The sequence below is a fragment of the Schistocerca piceifrons genome, chromosome 2 (genome assembly GCF_021461385.2).
Source record: "Schistocerca piceifrons isolate TAMUIC-IGC-003096 chromosome 2, iqSchPice1.1, whole genome shotgun sequence".
Taxonomy (NCBI): Eukaryota; Metazoa; Arthropoda; class Insecta; order Orthoptera; family Acrididae; genus Schistocerca; species Schistocerca piceifrons.
This window is the reverse complement of record NC_060139.1, coordinates 51,342,823-51,362,605: the sequence shown is the minus strand read 5'-3', so window position 1 is coordinate 51,362,605 and position 19,783 is coordinate 51,342,823.

Here is a 19,783-nt window from a genome sequence, read left to right as displayed (position 1 = left end):
CCATGTGCTACCCGAATCTTTACGTCTCCGTGCTTTGTCCTCATTGTGAATTTTGATTTTAAAGTAACAGAATCCTTTAAGTTCGCCTACCTCGTGGTCCTCAAATTTCACTGCAAATTTCTCGCTACCCTTATTTCTGCCACTGCGCATTACTTCCTCCTTTCTTCGGTTTACTCTCAATCTCGATTCTGTGCTCAGTAGTTTGTTCCTTCTGTAGCATGTGCCAATTCGACTACTGAACACGTCCTGTAATTCTTTCTCACTTGCTTTCATTATAACAGTCGCACTACTGAGGCGATACTCCGTAGGCGCGCAGTTTGGTTAGAAGACGCTTGTGAGGAACGGTGTCGAAAGCCTTCTGGAAATCTAAGAATATGGAATCCATTTGACATCCCCTGTCGATACCACTTATTACTTCATGAGTATAAAGAACTAGTTGTGTTTCACAAGAACGATATTTTCTGAATCCGTGCTGACTATGCGTCAATAATTCGTTTTCTTCGAGGTACTTCATAATGTTCGAATGCAGTATATCCTACGGAATACTTCTTGTGGGGTCGTATGGAAAGTTTTATTTACGAGATTCCTGTGGCGACAAAGCAAGATCTGTAGAATGAAGGCTTTCACGACCGGGTGACATGGCTGTTGATATACTTTCCGGAATGTGAGGTCTTGGTCCAAGAACTTTTCTGCTCCTTACGTTTCGTCCAGAACTGCGCTGGACTTCCTCAGAGGCGCTACTCCGCTGAGTCTTGCCGACTGACTGGTCGGGTGTCTGAGAGCGACTTACATATTGTGAGAAAGGGGGGCGTGGTTCAGGTGACACGTGATGAGCAGTGATAATCCATAGCAAAGATAAGGTTGACTATCGATTACCATCTTGTCAAGGATAAAAATTGTTAGCAATTTTGTAGAGCCACTGTCCATATATCGCTAAGTTTCATAGCCACCTCTTTCCTATTGAAATTATCGTGATGTTTATAAATTTCGATAGCTTCTCTATATAGCCGTGGATAGTAATTTAACGTTGTAGATAAAACTTCGGTATCCGAAAACTTCACTTGGTGGTTGCCTGGTTGAAGAGCATGTTCCGCTACAGCTGACTTTTCTATTTTTCCAAGTCAACAAAGACTTTTATGCTCTTTCAGTCGCGTGTTTACGCTTCTTTTGGTAGTACCAATGTAAACTTTACCACAGGTACATGGAATTTTATACACACCACATGTCGACAGATCGTAGTACTTGACTTATTTTCTTTGTTGGTTTAAAGATCGGTTTTATGTCATGTTTTCGTAAAATCTTACCGATCCGATCTGTTACTTTTTTAATAAAAGGGAGAACTACTGTATTTTTCTGTCGTTGTGGTTCATTCTTATCTTTTGGGTTTCTGTTCCTTGAACGCAAAATTCTATTTATCCCTTTCCTTGAGTAGCCGTTTTTTTCAAAAGCCTGCTTCAGATGTTTCACTTCAGCATCCAAATGTTCAGGTGTACATATCCGTTCCGCTCGATCGACAAGACTTTTTATGACACCTCTTTTTTGTTGAGGATGATGATTAGAATTTTTATGTAAATATCTGTCCGTATGTGTTGCCTTCCGAAATACTTTATATTCCAAGCTTCTATCGGACCGTCTCATAACTAAGACATCCAAGAAAGATATTCTGTTATCCTTTTCTACTTCCATGGTAAACTGTATTTTTGGGTGAATTTTATTTAGATAAAGAAATCGTCCAAGGCCTTTCTGCCATGGGACCAAACCACAAATGTGTCATCTACATATCGATGCCAACGAGATGGTTTGTTATTAGCTTTGTCTAGGGCTGATTGTTCAAACTTCTCCATATAAAGATTGGCAATCGCAGGGCCTACAAAATTGCTAACAATTTTTATCTTTGACAAGGTGGTAATCGATAGTCAACCTTATCTTTGCTATGGATTATCACTGCTCATCACGTGTCACCTGAACCACGCCCCCCTTTCTCACAATATGTAAGTCGCTCTCAGACACCCGACCAGTGAGTCGGCAAGACTCAGCGGAGCAGCGCCTCTGAGGAAGTCCAGCGCAGTCCTGGACGAAACGTAAGGAGCAGAAAAGTTCTTGGACCACGACCTCACATCCCGGAAAGTATATCAACAGCCAAAGGAAGATCTGCTGACATGAGCTCTGGCCGCTGCACTAGGAAGTCATGAGACAGCAGGTGGGATGGAGAGTGTGGACCAGAATATGCGTCGTGACGACGTTGGTGATCACCACATGGAGCCGCTGTTGTAGTGCATCAATGTTGTTCTGCACCTAAGGTACGCTGGCAAACGGTACGTTTCCGGGCATGAGTTCCTAGGCGAAATATTTTTACTCACTGCTCTCTACAAGTCTGTGACTTCCTTGTTTACTTGCGCGTGAGCTCACTCGCGTTTCAGTGTCGTGTTTGGCTACGTGGTGTGTGGTATCAACGAAGACGCACGGGCGGTTTACGACGATAGAGGAGAGAGCCATGTGTTTAGATGTTGAACACCATAGGTGACACCATTTTAGAGTTGTATATGTATTTTGACGACTATGTCGAGATGCACCTTGGAAGACACGGCTGCAACAAGGGAAGTAGCCGCGATGTTTTAATTTTATTATCAATTTCATTGTGCCTGGTGCATGTTCCAAATAAAAATGGCTCTGAGCACTATGGGACTTAACTTCTGAGGTCATCAGTCCCCAAGAACGTAGAACTACTTAAACCTAACTAACCTAAGGACATCACACACATTCATGCTCGAGGCAGGATTCAAACCTGCGACCGTAGCAGTCGCGCGGTTCCAGACTGTAGCGTCTAGAACCGCTCGGCCACCCCGGCCGGCGGTGCATGTTCCATTTTAGCGAGTTTTAACAGGTTCTTTTACTTTTTATTATTCTGATGATGGAAGCTTGACTTCCGAAACGCGTCAATCTTAGTGTTTTACACTATAAACAAGTCGTTGAGCCGATACATCTTTTAACAAGTCTAAGAATTTTGTAACAGGAATATCCGAACACCGTCTATGTAGATGTAGGAAATTTAATACGCGAGTTGTGTGATCAGTATCTCAGTTGTTACGCAATTAAATCATCTTCTCGTTAATACCTCGACTGCTTTTCGACGGATGCTCCAGAGTGACATGGTAGCTGGGTGGTGGTAGCTGAGAGAGGGGGATTACGGTCGGCCACAGAGCGGCCGTCCGCTGGCGCCCGCTCCGCCGCCTAATCCACTTGCTGCTCGCGGCGCAGCTGTCGCCCGACTCTGGCCTCGCCGCTCGGCTTTAATTTTACTGCTGCGTCTGTGCCGCACGTCGCCATCACGTTGACACGAGAAGCGGGCCCAGCAATACCCAGGCCGTAAATGCCATCTCCTCTTTCCTGTCCTCATTTATACTTTTGGAATTAAGCGTGTCCTCCGTCGTAGGGTCTTCGGGGATCATTATTCAAAATTTCGAAGAGGTGAGTAGGTGCCATTATTGGTTTGTGCTTCTTCCAGTTACGGTTTCGTGAATTGACGTATGCACCAACACTCTGCACAGTCTAACGTGGACTGTGGTTTATCATAAATTTTCAGATTTCAATGAGGCGTTTTTCACTAGCGTGTTTGACCGAGTGAGGTGGCGCAGTGGTTAGACACTGGACTCGCATTCGGGAGGACGACGGTTCAATCCCGCGTCCGGCCATCCTAATTTAGGTTTTCCGTGATTTCCCTAAATCGCTCCAGGCAAATGCCGGGATGGTTCCTTTCAAAGGGCACGGCCGACGTCCTTCCCCATCCTTCCCTAATCCGATGAGACCGATGACCTCGCTGTCTGGTCTCCTTCCCCAAAACAACCCAACTAACGTCTTTCATATAGGGCTTCCTCCATAACAGCAGTGAGCTCTCCTCTGAAATGTAAACCGACAAGTTATCTTCTGTTGAGAACGTAAGGCAGGCTTAATTAAAATATTTTCCTTTCTCTCGAAAAGTTGTTTGGTCTTATGAACCGTAGATTTTTCCACTCAAAAAACCAGAGTGATAAATTGTAAGTAGGCTGTTTAGGTTTTTGATGTTGGTAACGCCACGTAGCGCTCTGTATGAAAATCACTGACTGTGCTGTGTGCAGTCTGTGGCTGGTTTGCATTGTTGGAATATTTGCTATTGTAGCGTTAGGCAGTTGGAGGTGAGCCACCAGTAGTGGTGAGTGGTGGATGTGGAAACGATCTGGACGTGTGTCCATCAGAAAGAGTAAATTTGTAATACTGGATATCATGAACTGATATATATATATATATATATATATATATATATATATATATATATATATAATGACTTTTGAATATTATTAAAGTAAATACATTGTTTGTTCTCTATCAAAATCTTTCATTTTGCTAACTATGCCGATCAGTAGTTAGTGCCTTCGGTAGTTAGAATCTTTTATTCAGCTGACAGTATTGGCGCTCTCTGTATTGCAGTAGTGTGAGTAACGAGGATTTTTGTGAGGTAAGTGATTCATGAAAGGTATAGGTTATTCTTAATCAGGGCCATTTTTTTGTAGGGATTACTGAAAGTCAGATTGCGTTGCGCTAAAAATATTTTGTGTTAGTTTAGTGAATGTCTGAGTACGTTCAATTTTGCTCAACTGCTTGAAAATCAAATAACGTAGAGGTTTTCCAGCACTGTCATTTATAAAAATTTTCTAAGGGCATGTTTCAAAATGTGTTTTCCAGTGTGCTTGAGTAATTGCAGGACGACAGCTTACAAGGTGTACAACTTTGCTTCCGCCGTTTGCCGATAGGGGGCGACAACGGTTTGTAGCGGTCGAAAGAAACAGATCGTAGACGTCAGGCAGTTAGCTTGGACCTCGTTCAACATAACCTCATTCAAACATCAGTCGATTTGTGTCTGCATCATAAAGTTGTTCTCGATTGAAAATGTCAGTTTACGAGCCTAATTCTCGTCATTTGCGGTAGGTGTTACTGTTTTGTTTCAATATTAAGGAAACAGCGGCTGAGACTCATAGAATGCTCTCAAATACGTATGGTTAGGACGCTATTAGTGAAAGAACGGGTCGTGAGTGTTTTCAATACTTAAAGAACGGTGATTTTAACGTCGTAGGCAGGTATAGTGGGACGAGATAATGTTTTCGAAGATGCAGAATTGGAGACAATGCTGAGTGAAGGCTCGCGTCAAACTCAAGAAGAATTGACACGATTTGGAGTGACACAGCAAGCCATTTCAAAACGTCTCAAGGCTGTGGGCATGATTCAGAAAGAAGGAACCTGGATCCCGTGTAAGCTGAAACCAAGATACGTTGAACGGCGTTTGTGTGTTTGTGAAAAGTTGCTTCAGAGGCAAAAACGGAAGGGATTTCTGCATTGCATTGTGACCGGAGACGAAAAATGGGTTCATTACGATAACCCTAAATGCAAAAAATCATGGAGATATCCAGGCCATGCTTCCACGTCGACTGCCAAACCGAATATTCACAGCTCCTACATCATGCTCTGCATTTGGTGGGACCAGCTCGGCGTCGCGTACTATGAGGTGTTAAAACCAAGTGAAACAATCACAGGTGCTCGTTATCAAACACAGTTAATGCGTTTGAGCAGAGCATTAAAAGACAAACGGCCGCAACACAGCGAGAGTCACGATAAAGTGATTTTGCAGCACGACAACGCTCGGCCCCACGTTGCAAAAGACGCCGAAACGTACTTGGAAGCTTTAAAATGGGAAGTCCTACACCACCCGTCGTATTCTCCAGACATTGCTCCCTCTATCACCTGTTTTGATCATTGGCGCATGGCCTGGCTGGCCAACACTTCTGATCTGATAAAGAAGTCACAAATTGGATCGATTCGTGGATCGCTTCGAGACATTAACAATTTTTTCGACGCGGAATTCGTACACTGCCCGAAAGATGGGAGAAAATAGTGGCCAGCGATGGAAAATACTATGAATGATAACGTGTAACAAATTTGTTTAATTAAAGCCTCAAATGTTGGCGAAAAAACGGAAGAAGCAGAGTTGTACACCTTGTAAAAACAGCCAAATCTGCTTGATTCACCTTCTATTTAACTGATGACTGGTACCGAGTTATCTGAACCTATTCTCAGATCATCCACACAGATAAAACAGTATTTTCCGAAATAGCGTATAAACCACGTCTACGTGGAAGTTAATAGGAATATAAAAAAAGGGATGAAGGTTTATCTGTTTAGCAAGAGTAATAGAAGGCAGATTTCAGACTACCTAACAGATTAAAACGAAAATTTCTGTTCCGACACAGACAATGTTGAGTGTTTATGGAAAAAGTTCAAGGCAATCGTAAAACGCGTTTTAGACAGGTACGTGCCGAGTAAAACTGTGAGGGACGGGAAAAGCCCACCGTGGTACAACAACAAAGTTAGGAAACTACTGCGAAAGCAAAGAGAGCTTCACTCCAAGTTTAAACGCAGCCAATACCTCTCAGACAAACAGAAGCTAAACGATGTCAAAGTTAGCGTAAGGAGGGCTATGCGTGAAGCGTTCAGTGAACTGGAAACTAAAATTCTATGTACCGACTTGACAGAAAATCCTAGCAAGTTCTGGTCTTACGTTAAATCAGTAAGTGGCTCGAAACAGCATATCCAGACACTCCGGGATGATGATGACATTGAAACAGAGGATGACACGCGTAAAACTGAAATACTAAACACCTTTGTCCAAAGCTGTTTCACAGAGGAAGACCGCACTGCAGTTCCTTCTCTAAATCCTCGCACAAACGAAAAAATGGCTGACATCGAAATAAGTGTCCAAGGAATAGAAAAGCAACTGGAATCACTCAACAGAGGAAAGTCCACTAGACCTGACGGGATACCAATTCGATTCTACACAGAGTACGCGAAAGAACTTGCCCCCCTTCTAACAGCCGTGTACCGCAAGTCTCTAGAGGAACGGAAGATTCCAAATGATTGGTAAAGAGCACAGGTAGTCCCAGTCTTCATGAAGGGTCGTCGAGCAGATGCGCAAAACTATAGACCTATATCTCTGACGTCGATCTGTTGTAGAATTTTAGAACATGTTTTTTGCTCGAGTGTCATGACGTTTTTGGAAATCCAGAATCTACTATATAGGAATCAACATGGATTCCGGAAACAGCGATCGTGTGAGACCCAATTCGCTTTATTTATTCATGAGACCCAGAAAATATTAGATACAGGCTCCCAGGTAGATGCAATTTTTCTTGACTTCCGGAAGGCGTTCGATACAGTTCCGCACTGTCGCCTGATAAACAAAGTAAGAGCTTACGGAATATCAGACCAGCTGTGTGGCAGGATTGAAGAGTTTTTAGCAAACAGAACACAGCATGTTGTTATCAATGAAAACACTCGTTCGACCTATACTTGAGTATTGCCCATCAGTGTGGGATCCGTACCAGATCGGGTTGACGGAGGAGATAGAGAAGATCCAAAGAAGAGCGGCGCGTTTCGTTACAGGGTTATTTGGTAACCGTGATAGCGTTACGGAGATGTTTAACAAACTCAAGTGGCAGACTCTGCGAGAGAGGCGCTCTGCATCGCGGTGTAGCTTGCTCGCCAGGTTTCGAGAGGGTGCGTATCTGGATGAGGTATCGAATATATTGCTTCCCCCTACTTATACCTCCCGAGGAGATCACGAATGTAAAATTAGAGAGATTCGAGCGCGCACGGAGGCTTTCAGACAGTCGTTCTTCCCGCGAACCATACGCGACTGGAACAGGAAAGGGAGGTAATGACAGTGGCACGTAAAATGCCCTCCGCCACACACCGTTGGGTGGCTTGCGGAGTATAAATGTAGATGTAGATATAGATGTACATTATACATGTACACTAACCAACCAGAACTTTATGACCACCTATGTAATAGCCGGTATGTCCACCTCTGCCACCGATAACAGCGGCAACGTGTCGTGGCATGGAAGCAATGGGGCCTTGGTAGGTCGCTGGAGAGAGTTGGCACCACATCTGGACACACACAAGTTACCTAATACCCGAATTTCCGTTGAGGTGGGCGATGAGCTCTGATGCCACACTCAGTGACATCCCAGATGAGTTCGATCTGATTCAGATCTCGCGATATGGGGCGCCAACGCGTCAGTTGGAACTCGCCACTCTACCAGTCGATCACCCTTCTGGCCTTGCGACACGGCACATTGTCTTGTTCAAAAGTACTACTTCCGCCGGGAAACAAAATCGTCATGAAGTGGTGTAAGTGGTTGCAAATGGTGTACAACAGGCCTTGGTTGTTATGGTGAATTGCACGAGCTCCACTCTACACACGAATACCCATGTGAATGTTCCCCAGAGCCTAACGCAGCTCCCGCCAGTTTTTTCTCCGTCATGCAGTGCACGTATGAAGGTGCCGTTCCCCAGGAAGATGACAGATTCGCGCCCTCCCATCGGCATGATGATGAAGCTAGCGGGATTTATCACACCATGCAACGCTCAACCACTGCGCCAACGTCCAGTGTCGATGGTTACGTGCTCATTTCAGCTGGTGTCGTGTTGTTAACATTGGCATGTGGATGGGTCGTCGCCTGTGGAGGCCCATCATTAGCAGTGTTCGGTGCATTCTGTGTTCAGACTCACTAGTACTCTACGCAACGTTAAAGTCTGAAGTTAGTTCCGCCGCAGTTCGCCACCTGTCCTGTTTTATCAGTCTGCCCAACCTACGATGTCCGACATCTGTGATGAGTTGTGCCGCCCAGACCCACCGCGTCTGGAAGTGCTTTCAGCTTGGTTTCACCGCGTGTTGGCAACACTCACCACAGCTCTCCTCGAACACCCGTCAAATCGTGCAGCTTCCGAAATGATGTAGCAAGCCACCAGGCCATCACAGTCCTCCCTCGGTCAAACTCAGATAAATCGCGGAACTTCCCCATACTACACACGGAAAACACGTTCACTGATACCATATGCACCGTTAGTGTCTCTGACTAACAGTCATTCGCCGTCAGGTGACGTTGCTATCGCCTGGACTGTTACGTCGGTAACAGGTCGGTGTTCATAATATTCCGGGTGACCAGTGGTCGTACAACGAAGTCAAGTTTAACGATGAAGAGTGAGTGAACATCCATATCACCAAACATTTTCTAGGCCATATTGGACGTCGCATTCCCTTGCAATCCTTCGATACTTGGAATGATGTATCCCGACAGTTGTCTCTGTACTCACGTAAGTGGGATTCAAACCATGATATAACTCTGCTTTTTTCCAACAAATACACATTTTCAGAGGTGAAAGAAGTGGTAATTAACATAACTAGGAATCCAATCCCAGGCCTTTCGACCCTTAGTGAGTCACTCTATTACCTTCTTAAAAAAAAAAGAATTCTTCGTGAACTGTTGAACCACTGAACCACTGTCTTACCTTCAATCAACAGCTCAATTAAAGTTCGATAGTTTGACAGCACGCATTTCAGCTTAAAAACCGGATGAATCAGATGATAAGTTAACTACATAAAACTTATTGAAAATGGCTATCTTTCGAAATAATAATATGATCCTACTTTCTTCAATCCTTTTCCTAATTAAGTTGGACCACTTTAGAGTCATGAAATTTTGTCGCAATATTGATTCACAATTTTTGCCACGTATGCCACATTCATCTGTATAAGATATTTGTCACGTCGTTCAGCTGTAAGCCAGTGGAATGATGGTTCGGCATTGTTGGCCACTAGCCCTTTCTGGCATTGCTACTTTTTAACTGACATCGTATCGGCAACCTGAATGTTGATAACGATAATCGTAATTATGATGATGATGATGATGGAGTGATGATGAAGACCACACAACGCCGAGCACGAGCAGATAAAAATCTCCGACTCTGCTGGGAATCGAACCCGATACCTCATGACCTTGAAGTAACAGCGTAACCAGTTGTCCCGGAAGTGGGGACACCCTGTGTAATAACGCATCACGTCGGAAGTCGCTTAAAAATTACGATGTTGAAATTAGGTCTTTCAGCACTTGACTGCCATCTTCAGAAGTAACTAATTCGTTAAAACCTTCGACAACACGTACAGCAATTCCAGATGAATCTGGCGAACGTCAAGAAGTCTTACACAATATGTCAATGAACACATCATGTCGTCACATTAAAAGAAATTTATACTTCTCACAGATGTATAATATCCCCAGAGTGATGTAGAGCAGCAGGTAAAGCACTGTATAACACCTCTACAATGTTTGTTATACTGGCTCAAAGTGTATTACCAAATATGACATTATATTGCAGTAAATATTACGCTCTGACTATGAGTTACCTAATAGATTTGGATTATCGAACGTGTATTTAATATAACAGAAGAAACCAGAAAGATAAAGACTGAAATTCTGGAAGCGTTTTAAATAACTAAGTTTACTTAAAATGAAGTATAATTCGGTCGCCAGCCTAATTAGGCACAATAATGTGAAACATTACTTCATAAAAAAATCTGTACAGAAATTTAGTAAGGGAAAGCTTTCATTACTTCTTTCTCAGAGAAGTGCAATGAACTCTACCATAACTAGCCGAGAGAAATGGTTCAAAATGGCCCTGAGCACTATGGGACTTAACATCTGAGGTCATCAGTCCCCTAGAACTTAGAACTACTTAAACCTAGCTAACCTAAGGACATCACACACATCCATGCCCGAGGCAGGATTCGAACCTGCGACCGTAGCGGTCACGTGGTTCCAGACAGAAGCGCCTAGAACCGCACGGCCACACCGGCCGGCTAGACGAGAGATGCTGTCAATGCTAGCAGTTATAAATAGTATGAGCCAGCTGCCACCGGAACAATTAACACTTTATCTCTTCTCAACAGTAAATATTTTGTCGTATATGAACTGTTTCATCACCAAATGTTATGAAATACACCACTAAACGCAAAATGGACATGGACATAGTCCTGTTTCGCTAGCTAATTTTCATATAGTACAAATATAACTAAAAGTCACTTGCAATTGTATTTTTACACTCACAATGAAGCAAGGTAGTTTCTGTTTTATGAATAAAAGCCATTACAGTAACTTTATCTTTCATATGCAAAGCCTTAGATGAGTCCCTCAAACTGTCTTTCCAATTCTTACTACCCAAAGCATCCAAATTTATAGAATTTCTTCAAAATGCAATTAATAAACTCATTGTTCAAGAATCTTTCTTCATATTAAGCAACACTAAAATGGGGACTCTTAAACTGTCCATTTTCATGTTTATGTGACCAAAATTTTCTCCGGATTTTCTGGGCTATGTATCTTCCATGTCAGTCTTACAAGTCAGTTAGCTACCTCCCGTTGTTTCCTCTAATCTGTAAATATGTTCGAAGCTTAAAACGTTACGTAATTTATAAAATCAGTGTGTGCAAAGGCACTAGGCTCATCCAACCTGAAGGTCTTTCTTTTCAGATTCGTCTACCTTGACATTCCAAGATACATTTCCACAACGTATATCATTCTTGGACAAAGAACCCAGTGCCTCCGCTGTAGCGTTCATCACATCAAGATGAGTCAGCCTCTTAAAATTTCTGACGCTTAGAATAATAGTGACAATTTCACCTTCTTCGTGTTGTTACGAGGAACACATCATAGTTCTTTTCCCAAAGGATCTGACTGCATAGCGGATGGCTAAAAGTTAAATGAAGCACGTAAACGGATATTTACGTGTCTGTACGGGTAGCTACCTCATTCCATTGACAACAGATGGATAGGTATCGTCAAGACTGTAACTCGTTACGTCGTTGTCTGTTTCAATGATTACATTGTTTTACGTTCTATTGCAACCTTCAGTTTGACTTCCTAGTTGACGGTTTTTATTACCATAAATTGTGTTCGACGTATCAGTAATCCGATATAGCATTACATTAATTCTGTTCAGGTAATTTCCTGATAACCATGTTGAACTCCTTATACTACAGATCATTGGAGTCCAAGTCAGATCAAATTAGATCACTGGAGTCCAAGTCAGATCAAATTTGACACGTAAGTAGACTGTCGATGTTTTTCAGATTGTTTTCACTTCAATTGCTGATGGAGGACCACATGCCTGTTGATGTGTTTTCTAGTTAATCAAATTTTATTCTCTTTTTCTAATGCTCATTGAGACTAGAGTTTCTAAGACTACTCATTTGTATGATTAAAAATTTGGTAGTCTTAACTGTAATAAGGAATAGTCATACATGGGATATTGATACAGAAATAACGAAGTGCCGTCAGCGGCTGAGTGTGTATATAGTGCCAGCAGTAGACACTGATAATGCTGAACCGGCGGTTGGTTTTGGCAGCCAAACTCCTCCAGGAACCAAAGAATAGAAATCTATGCCGGGCGGAAAGGCCGAGCGGTTTTAGACGCTACAATCTGGAACCGCGCGACTACTACGGTTGCAGGTTCGAATCCTGCCTCAGGAATAGATGTGTGTGATGCCCTTAGTTGGTTTTAAGTAGTTCTGTATTCTAGGGGACTGATGACCCCAGTAATTAAGTCCCATAGTGCTCAGAGCCATTTGAACCATTTTTGAACAGAAATCTGTGTGAAGGTGCTAATCAGCTGTAGCTGTTTTGTCACCGTGTGTTACTCACACTGATTTTTCAGATAACTATTGTTATTGACAAGACAGCCAAGACAGCCAAGTCACAATGAGAGGAAGCCGGAAGGCACGCGTTAAGCTCACGCAGTTTGGCGTGAGGTCTGGAACAGATAAAGGAATTAATAGTAGCAAATAAAGTATGTAGTTGATGTAATACTTAACTTTAATCCACAATTGTAGAACATCTCTCTTGACGGTACATGTTATAACAACAATATAAAATAATATCAAATGCTATGGCGCCTTGCTAGGTGGTAGCAAATGACGTAGCTGAAGGCTATGCTAACTATCGTCTCGGCAAATGAGAGCGTCGTTGTCAGTGATCCATTTCTGGCTAAGTCGGCTGTACAACTGGGCCGAGTGCTAGAACGTCTCTCTAGACCTGCCGTGTGGCGGCGCTCGGTCTGCAATCACTGACAGTGGCGACACGCGGGTCCGACGTATACTAATGGACCGCGGCCGATTTAAAGGCTACCACTTAGCAAGTGTGGTGTCTGGCGGTGACACCACAACTGTGTTTGGCACTACGGACTCAGTGCTTGCACTAAATTTTCTAGGCTACAACTTTGTTCACCTGCCCAATGAATTCCCCCAAAATTTTCTGTCGCAAATTTCCGTACTTACGAGTCATGTTCTCTTGACCATTCTGTAATTTCCTAGTAACGTGGACAGGATTCCTTCTCCTCGCTGTCTTCTAGTAATGCCTTAAATTCTGGCCTTCCGCTCGGTTTTCCAGAGACCTAAATTACTGGTGTGTAATTTAGTGTATATCACTGGTGTCATCTTTAGATACTGTCAGATATCAATGATGGTCCTCTAAGGATTCATTCCATTGTTATAGCTAAGGATCAGATGATAAGCTGCCCTTTCCTTTGGAGAAATGGAACTAGCGTGCTTAATTCCGTACTTCATCCTTGTTGATATCTATGATTGAATCAAAATTTGTGTTTTATTATTACAGTGCTGTAATGAAGGATTTGTTTCCAGTTGTTTATTAGCGATGATGATAACAGAAAAGATCATAGCAAATTCCGTTTCACAGAGTGACGTTGCAGTATGCCAAGTGCCTCGTATGATTAACGTAGTAGGAATGAAGAGCCCTTCTTCCTAATATCTCCTACCTAGACGATTAATATAACGTAATTATAACCACAAAAATTTTTGTTTCCCTTGTGAATCGTGTATCAGCATTTCAGGGTAGTATAAGTACTGTTTCAGAAATTAGTAATGTTACCATAACTTTTAATTAGCGATTAAATTAGTACGTCTGTAATGAGCGACGCCGACACGAAAACAAAATTTTCATTTGTACGACAAATGATTATTTATTTAATATATTTTTTTTCCTTTTCCCCTTCTTCCATCTTCATTGAAGCCATCTGTTGCTCGGTCAACCTTCTTTCCTGTTCTTTTATGGTTTATTACTAGTCAAACGAATTTGTCATCCCACTTCCTCGCGAGAAGTACATTGCATTTTCCCCTTCCTTGGCGTATTCCATTATACACACTATATCCTACGTTCTTCTTTAACAATAATAGTGTTTGTTTTATATTCCCTAAAGAAGCTTGTTTAACCCATCTACATTGATCTTTCGTCATTCTGATTCAATATGCTGGTTTAAGTTCCGTGCGAAATCAGAGGTGTAGCAATTTATAAAGTTTAACCCTGCATGCTTCGTCGTTTCTCCACCCACTACTCTGCGAATTTTTTCACTTCTCATTTACACCTTACGTAATTTATGAACGACATTGTTTTCATACGCAGAGTTAATTACTTTACAATTCGCAGGTTAATTACAGACATGCCAGTCACAGAGTCATATACACTACAGGGGAACCCGGACTCCAACCATGCCGAGTGCTAGCCATTACTTTTCCGCAGGAAGATATCAGGGTATTATTTTCCACGGACACGTAGCGTTGGACGTCACGTTGCCGTAAATACACCGCACCGCCTGCTGCTGTCAGCGCGAGTAAACTTTCTAGAAAACAGACTCTTCGCCATATTCGGCACCTGCTCACACGACGTACGAGGTCACACGAGACACTCCTCTCTAGATTGCACATCCGAGGGGTCAGCGGTTCTCCGTCACGATATTAAATATGTCCGCTGGCCTTCAATTACATTCACCCGCGTTCTACTGCAGCAGCAACAGACAAGCGAGGCTAGAACTACATGAAATACTGTACATACAAAAGTTTTTAAATTTAATTAAAACAACTTAATGCGATTCTAAAAGTTTTTTATTTGAACTTTTATTCTACTCTTTTTATCGCTCTTGCCCAAGAAGGATGTTCCAAACGATTCCCTGAACGTATATTCGAAGTTGGGAGAATTTATACCCATCCCAATATAAAACAGTACACCCCACTGTATTCCACACTTAGAAAATCTTGATCAGATGCATCCTCTCCAACGTAATTTTTATAACGATACACGTCCCACCCAAGTCATATTAGTCCCTCCAAATCATTTAATGCCATGCACTCTTCCACGCTTTCTGCATCCGTTTATCTTCCTCTACACAGATCCTTTACCATATCATGAAAAATCCATATCTCCTACCACATACTGAATATGTTTCAGCATCCCACACCATCTCCAGACTGCTACAGTCCTATAGCCTCCCGTCTGTTATTCATCAGGAGTATGCTGGAGTGTGCCCTACAACTACACAATTTCCACATCCTCTCCCATTCAAATTTTCAACGTTCTCCATGACGCAAACAATGACATCTGTCATGACATACAACAATCGTACCAAATTTAAACCCACTGCCAACCCGTCACACATCAGGGTCATCCCTTTCCTTTTTCTCCACATCATACGCTACCCATTTCCCCTTTCATTCCCATCCTTCACTGACCATTTTCCCCTTCGTGCTATTGACCTAGCCACATCCCATTTCTCCTACCTTCCTATCTTCGCAACATCCATTCCCTCGCCACCGATACTGCCAATCAGTACTACTATGCATCCACCTCCTCGTCCTACTACGCACCTAACCTTTCTTTTGTAAACCTAACTCTGAGTTTTCCTGTTTTTATCTCAAAAGCGAAGAAACTAATATTTCTTTGATATAAAACTTTCGTTAATCATCCTTCACAAAGTTTAAAATCATTTGTAAATATCTTACCTACTCTTTCATTGAACGGAATGCTGACTATGCAGCTTAGAGCCCATAAGAGTAAGGGGGTCCAAAGAACTTTAAATAAAAAGAGGTGAAACCAAAACCTTCCTCCAAACACACCATTCTGCACGCATGTTTCCTATATTGAACGGATAATCTCAATGCTTACGCCTGCGGCGGAGTAGATACCGCATCTCTGGTACATCCCTTCTCGACCACTCCTAAATTCTCCAGCTCAGCGCCTCATACTCACCACCTTTCTCCCTCCACTCAAAATGGTTCAAATGGTTCTATGCACTATTGGACTTAACATTTGAGGTCATCAGTCCCCTGGACATAGAACTATTTAAACCTAACTAACCTAAGGACATCAAACACATCCATGCCCAAGACTGGATTCGAACCTGCGACCGTAGCGGTAGCCCGGTTCCGGACTGAAGCGCCTATAGCCGCTCGGTCACACCGGCCGGCTCTCCCTCCACTCTCATTAATCCTTGCCACTATCTATTTCCACCATAACCATTGCACACCTTACTATTTCCTAGCCCACGCAGCCTAAGCGCTTTAAAACGTACATAATCGCTGCTGATTTTAATATGCGCTTACGTATCCTTGACGGAAAATAGCAGTGGCGTCCGTATATCGATACCATGAAATCCACACCGTGCTCACATCTTTCCTGGCAGGGTTACTACCCACAATGGCATTTTGCTTCCCTAAGCCCTTAATGAGCACTAAAGCAGAAATCTTAGATCCATCTCTAGATCTCATACGCTTTAGCACTCGAAAACCTCCTGTTTACGGTTACTTACAAACTAAACACCCCAACTCTAAAGAGTACCGGTACTGGAAATACACTCCTGGATATTGAAATAAGAACACCGTGAATTCATTGTCCCAGGAAGGGGAAACTTTATTGACACGTTCCTGGGGTCAGATACATCACATGATCACACTGACAGAACCACAGGCACATAGACACAGGCAACAGAGCATGCACAGTGTCGGCACTAGTACAGTGTATATCCACCTTTCGCAGCAATGCAGGCTGCTATTCTCCCATGGAGACGATCGTAGAGATGCTGGATGTAGTCCTGTGGAACGGCTTGCCATGCCATTTCCACTTGGCGCCTCAGTTGGACCAGCGTTCGTGCTGGACGTGCAGACCGCGTGAGACGACGCTTCATCCAGTCGCAAACATGCTCAATGGGGGACAGATCCGGAGATCTTGCTGGCCAGGGTAGTTGACTTACACCTTCTAGAGCACGTTGGGTGGCACGGGATACATGCGGACGTGCATTGTCCTGTTGGAACAGCAAGTTCCCTTGCCGGACTAGGAACGGTAGAACGATGGGTTCGATGACGGTTTGGATGTACCGTGCACTATTCAGTGTCCCCTCGACGATCACCAGTGGTGTACGGCCAGTGTAGGAGATCGGTCCCCACACCATGATGCCGGATATTGGCCCTGCGTGCCTCGGTCGTATGCAGTCATCATTGTGGCGCTCACCTGCACGGCGCCAAACACGCATACGACCATCATTGGCACCAAGGCAGAAGCGACTCTCATCGCTGAAGACGACACGTCTCCATTCGTCCCTCCATTCACGCCTGTCGCGACACTACTGGAGGCGGGCTGCACGATGTTGGGGCGTGAGCGGATGACGGCCTAACGGTGTGCGGGACCGTAGCCCAGCTTCATGGAGACGGTTGCGAATGGTCCTCGCCGATACCCCAGGAGCAACAGTGTCCCTAATTTGCTGGGAAGTGGCGGTGCGGTCCCCTACGGCACTGCGTAGGATCCTACGGTCTTGGCGTGCATCCGTGCGTCGCTGCGGTCCGGTCCCAGGTCGACGGGCACGTGCACCTTCCGCCGACCACTGGCGACAACATCGATGTACTGTGGAGACCTCACGCCCCACGTGTTGAGCAATTCGGCGGTACGTCCACCCGGCCTCCCGCATGCCCACTATACGCCCTCGCTCAAAGTCCGTCAACTGCACATACGGTTCACGTCCACGCTGTCGCGGCATGCTACCAGTGTTAAAGACTGCGATGGAGCTCCGTATGCCACGGCAAACTGGCTGACACTGACGGCGGCGGTGCACAAATACTGCGCAGCTAGCGCCATTCGACGGTCAACACCGCGGTTCCTGGTGTGTCCGCTGTGCCGTGCGTGTGATCATTGCTTGTACAGCCCTCTCGCAGTGTCCGGAGCAAGTATGGTGGGTCTGACACACCGGTGTCAATGTGTTCTTTTTTCCATTTCCAGGAGTGTATTTCGTACGCTCTCTAGAAACCAGTCCACTCCCACGCACCTCATCATACAAGACATTAGAACTCTTCCTGACAGCCCCACCCATGCGAAACATTTGACATAATACCTGGAGACTCTTTCACAACCTCACATTATCCCATCTTTGATAACTCAGTGTAGCCTTATATGCCAGAACGTCCGAACATTGATAACCCAACTCTAGAACCAAACAGAACTAAACAACCCAATAACAGCTGAAGACATAACACAAGCGCTCAGTGAAATATGAACAGCTCTCTCAGTCACAATACAGTTACCTAGTGCCACCTCAACGAATGTCACATAGTATAATATTATGGGAGCGAGGGCGCCTCAGTTGGCTTACTCATAAGATTTTATTGTTATATTACACGGGGACACGATGAACCACTTGAGAGTATACGCGCTACTGACCTGAGAGCATTGACAATGACAGTGAGTTCTGTTTTCCTTAGTCAGCACTGTAGTTGTTTATTGTAACGGAACTACATGGCCGGCCAGTGTGGCCAAGCGGTTCTAGGCGCTTCAGTCTGGAACCGCGAGACCGCTACGGTCCCAGGCTCGAATCCTGCCTCGGGCATGGATGTGTGTGAAGTCCTTAGGTTAGTTAGGTTTAAGTAGTTCTAAGTTTTTGGGGACTGATGGCCTCAGATATTAAGTCCCATAGTGCTCAGAGCCATTTGAACCATTTGAGCAACTGCATGTTTCAGATAACGGCCACGAAGAACAAATGCAGTAATATCGTGGTTGGGTAGTACCAAAAAACTGTTGCTACCCTTTACAGTCCCATCCTCTACCTGGTCATTACCTGGCGCTATGTAACACATAAGAAATGCCATTTATTTCTGAAATATGATATAGATATACCACGTTGTGACAGAAAAATGTTACATAAGCTTTTTTGTAATGTTTTGTCAGGAACCTAGATAACCTGTTAACGATTATTTCAGTGTGTTTGGTACTGGGAGAGAGACGATCTAATGGGCAACACTGTTGAACGTTTAGCAGGTTCACTAGTTTTTTTATGTTTTCTTGTACGCCTTTTCTCTGGAGTTAAGTTACAGACAGACCGCTGTTTTGGGAGTAGGCAGTGAGCAGTGGTGGAGCTACATTGACGATACTGCAGTTTATGGAATAAAGGCGATAGATATCAATCTTGCTTTGATCCGTAGTCGTAAATTGTATCCATATACGCAAGACATTTCCAGGCAAAATATGACGCTGCAGGAACTACATCAACATTACATCAAGAGTGTTTCCTAAATTAGACAAATGGCCTGTTTGATCTATCTAAATAATACGAGACGTGGGATACTGCGATATCCCTATTGCAGTATTTTCTTGCCTGCACTATACCTGAAAATCCAAGCTGCTGATAATTTCTTTCTTAGGAAAACGTGTAGTGATTGTTGTTTTGGATACAGCATTGAAATAAATGGTTCAACTGGCTCTGAGCACTATGGGACTCAACTTCTGAGGTCAGCAATCCCCTAGAACTTAGAACTACTTAAACCTAACTAACCTAAGGACATTTATATAACGAACCACTTGCCCACGAAAGTCGTGGGTTTCGAGTTAGAGTTCCTGTCTGGCAGCCAGTTGTAATCTGACACGAAGTTTCATATTAGCGAACACTCCGCTGCAGAGTGAAAATTTCAGCAAGTTGAAGATAAAATGCATAAACCTGCTGTGGTTAAGAACGATCTCGTATTCGAACAGCCGTTGGCAAAATACCCATCAGTACACCAACTGACAATCGGGTAGCTACAGCTAGCAGTTCA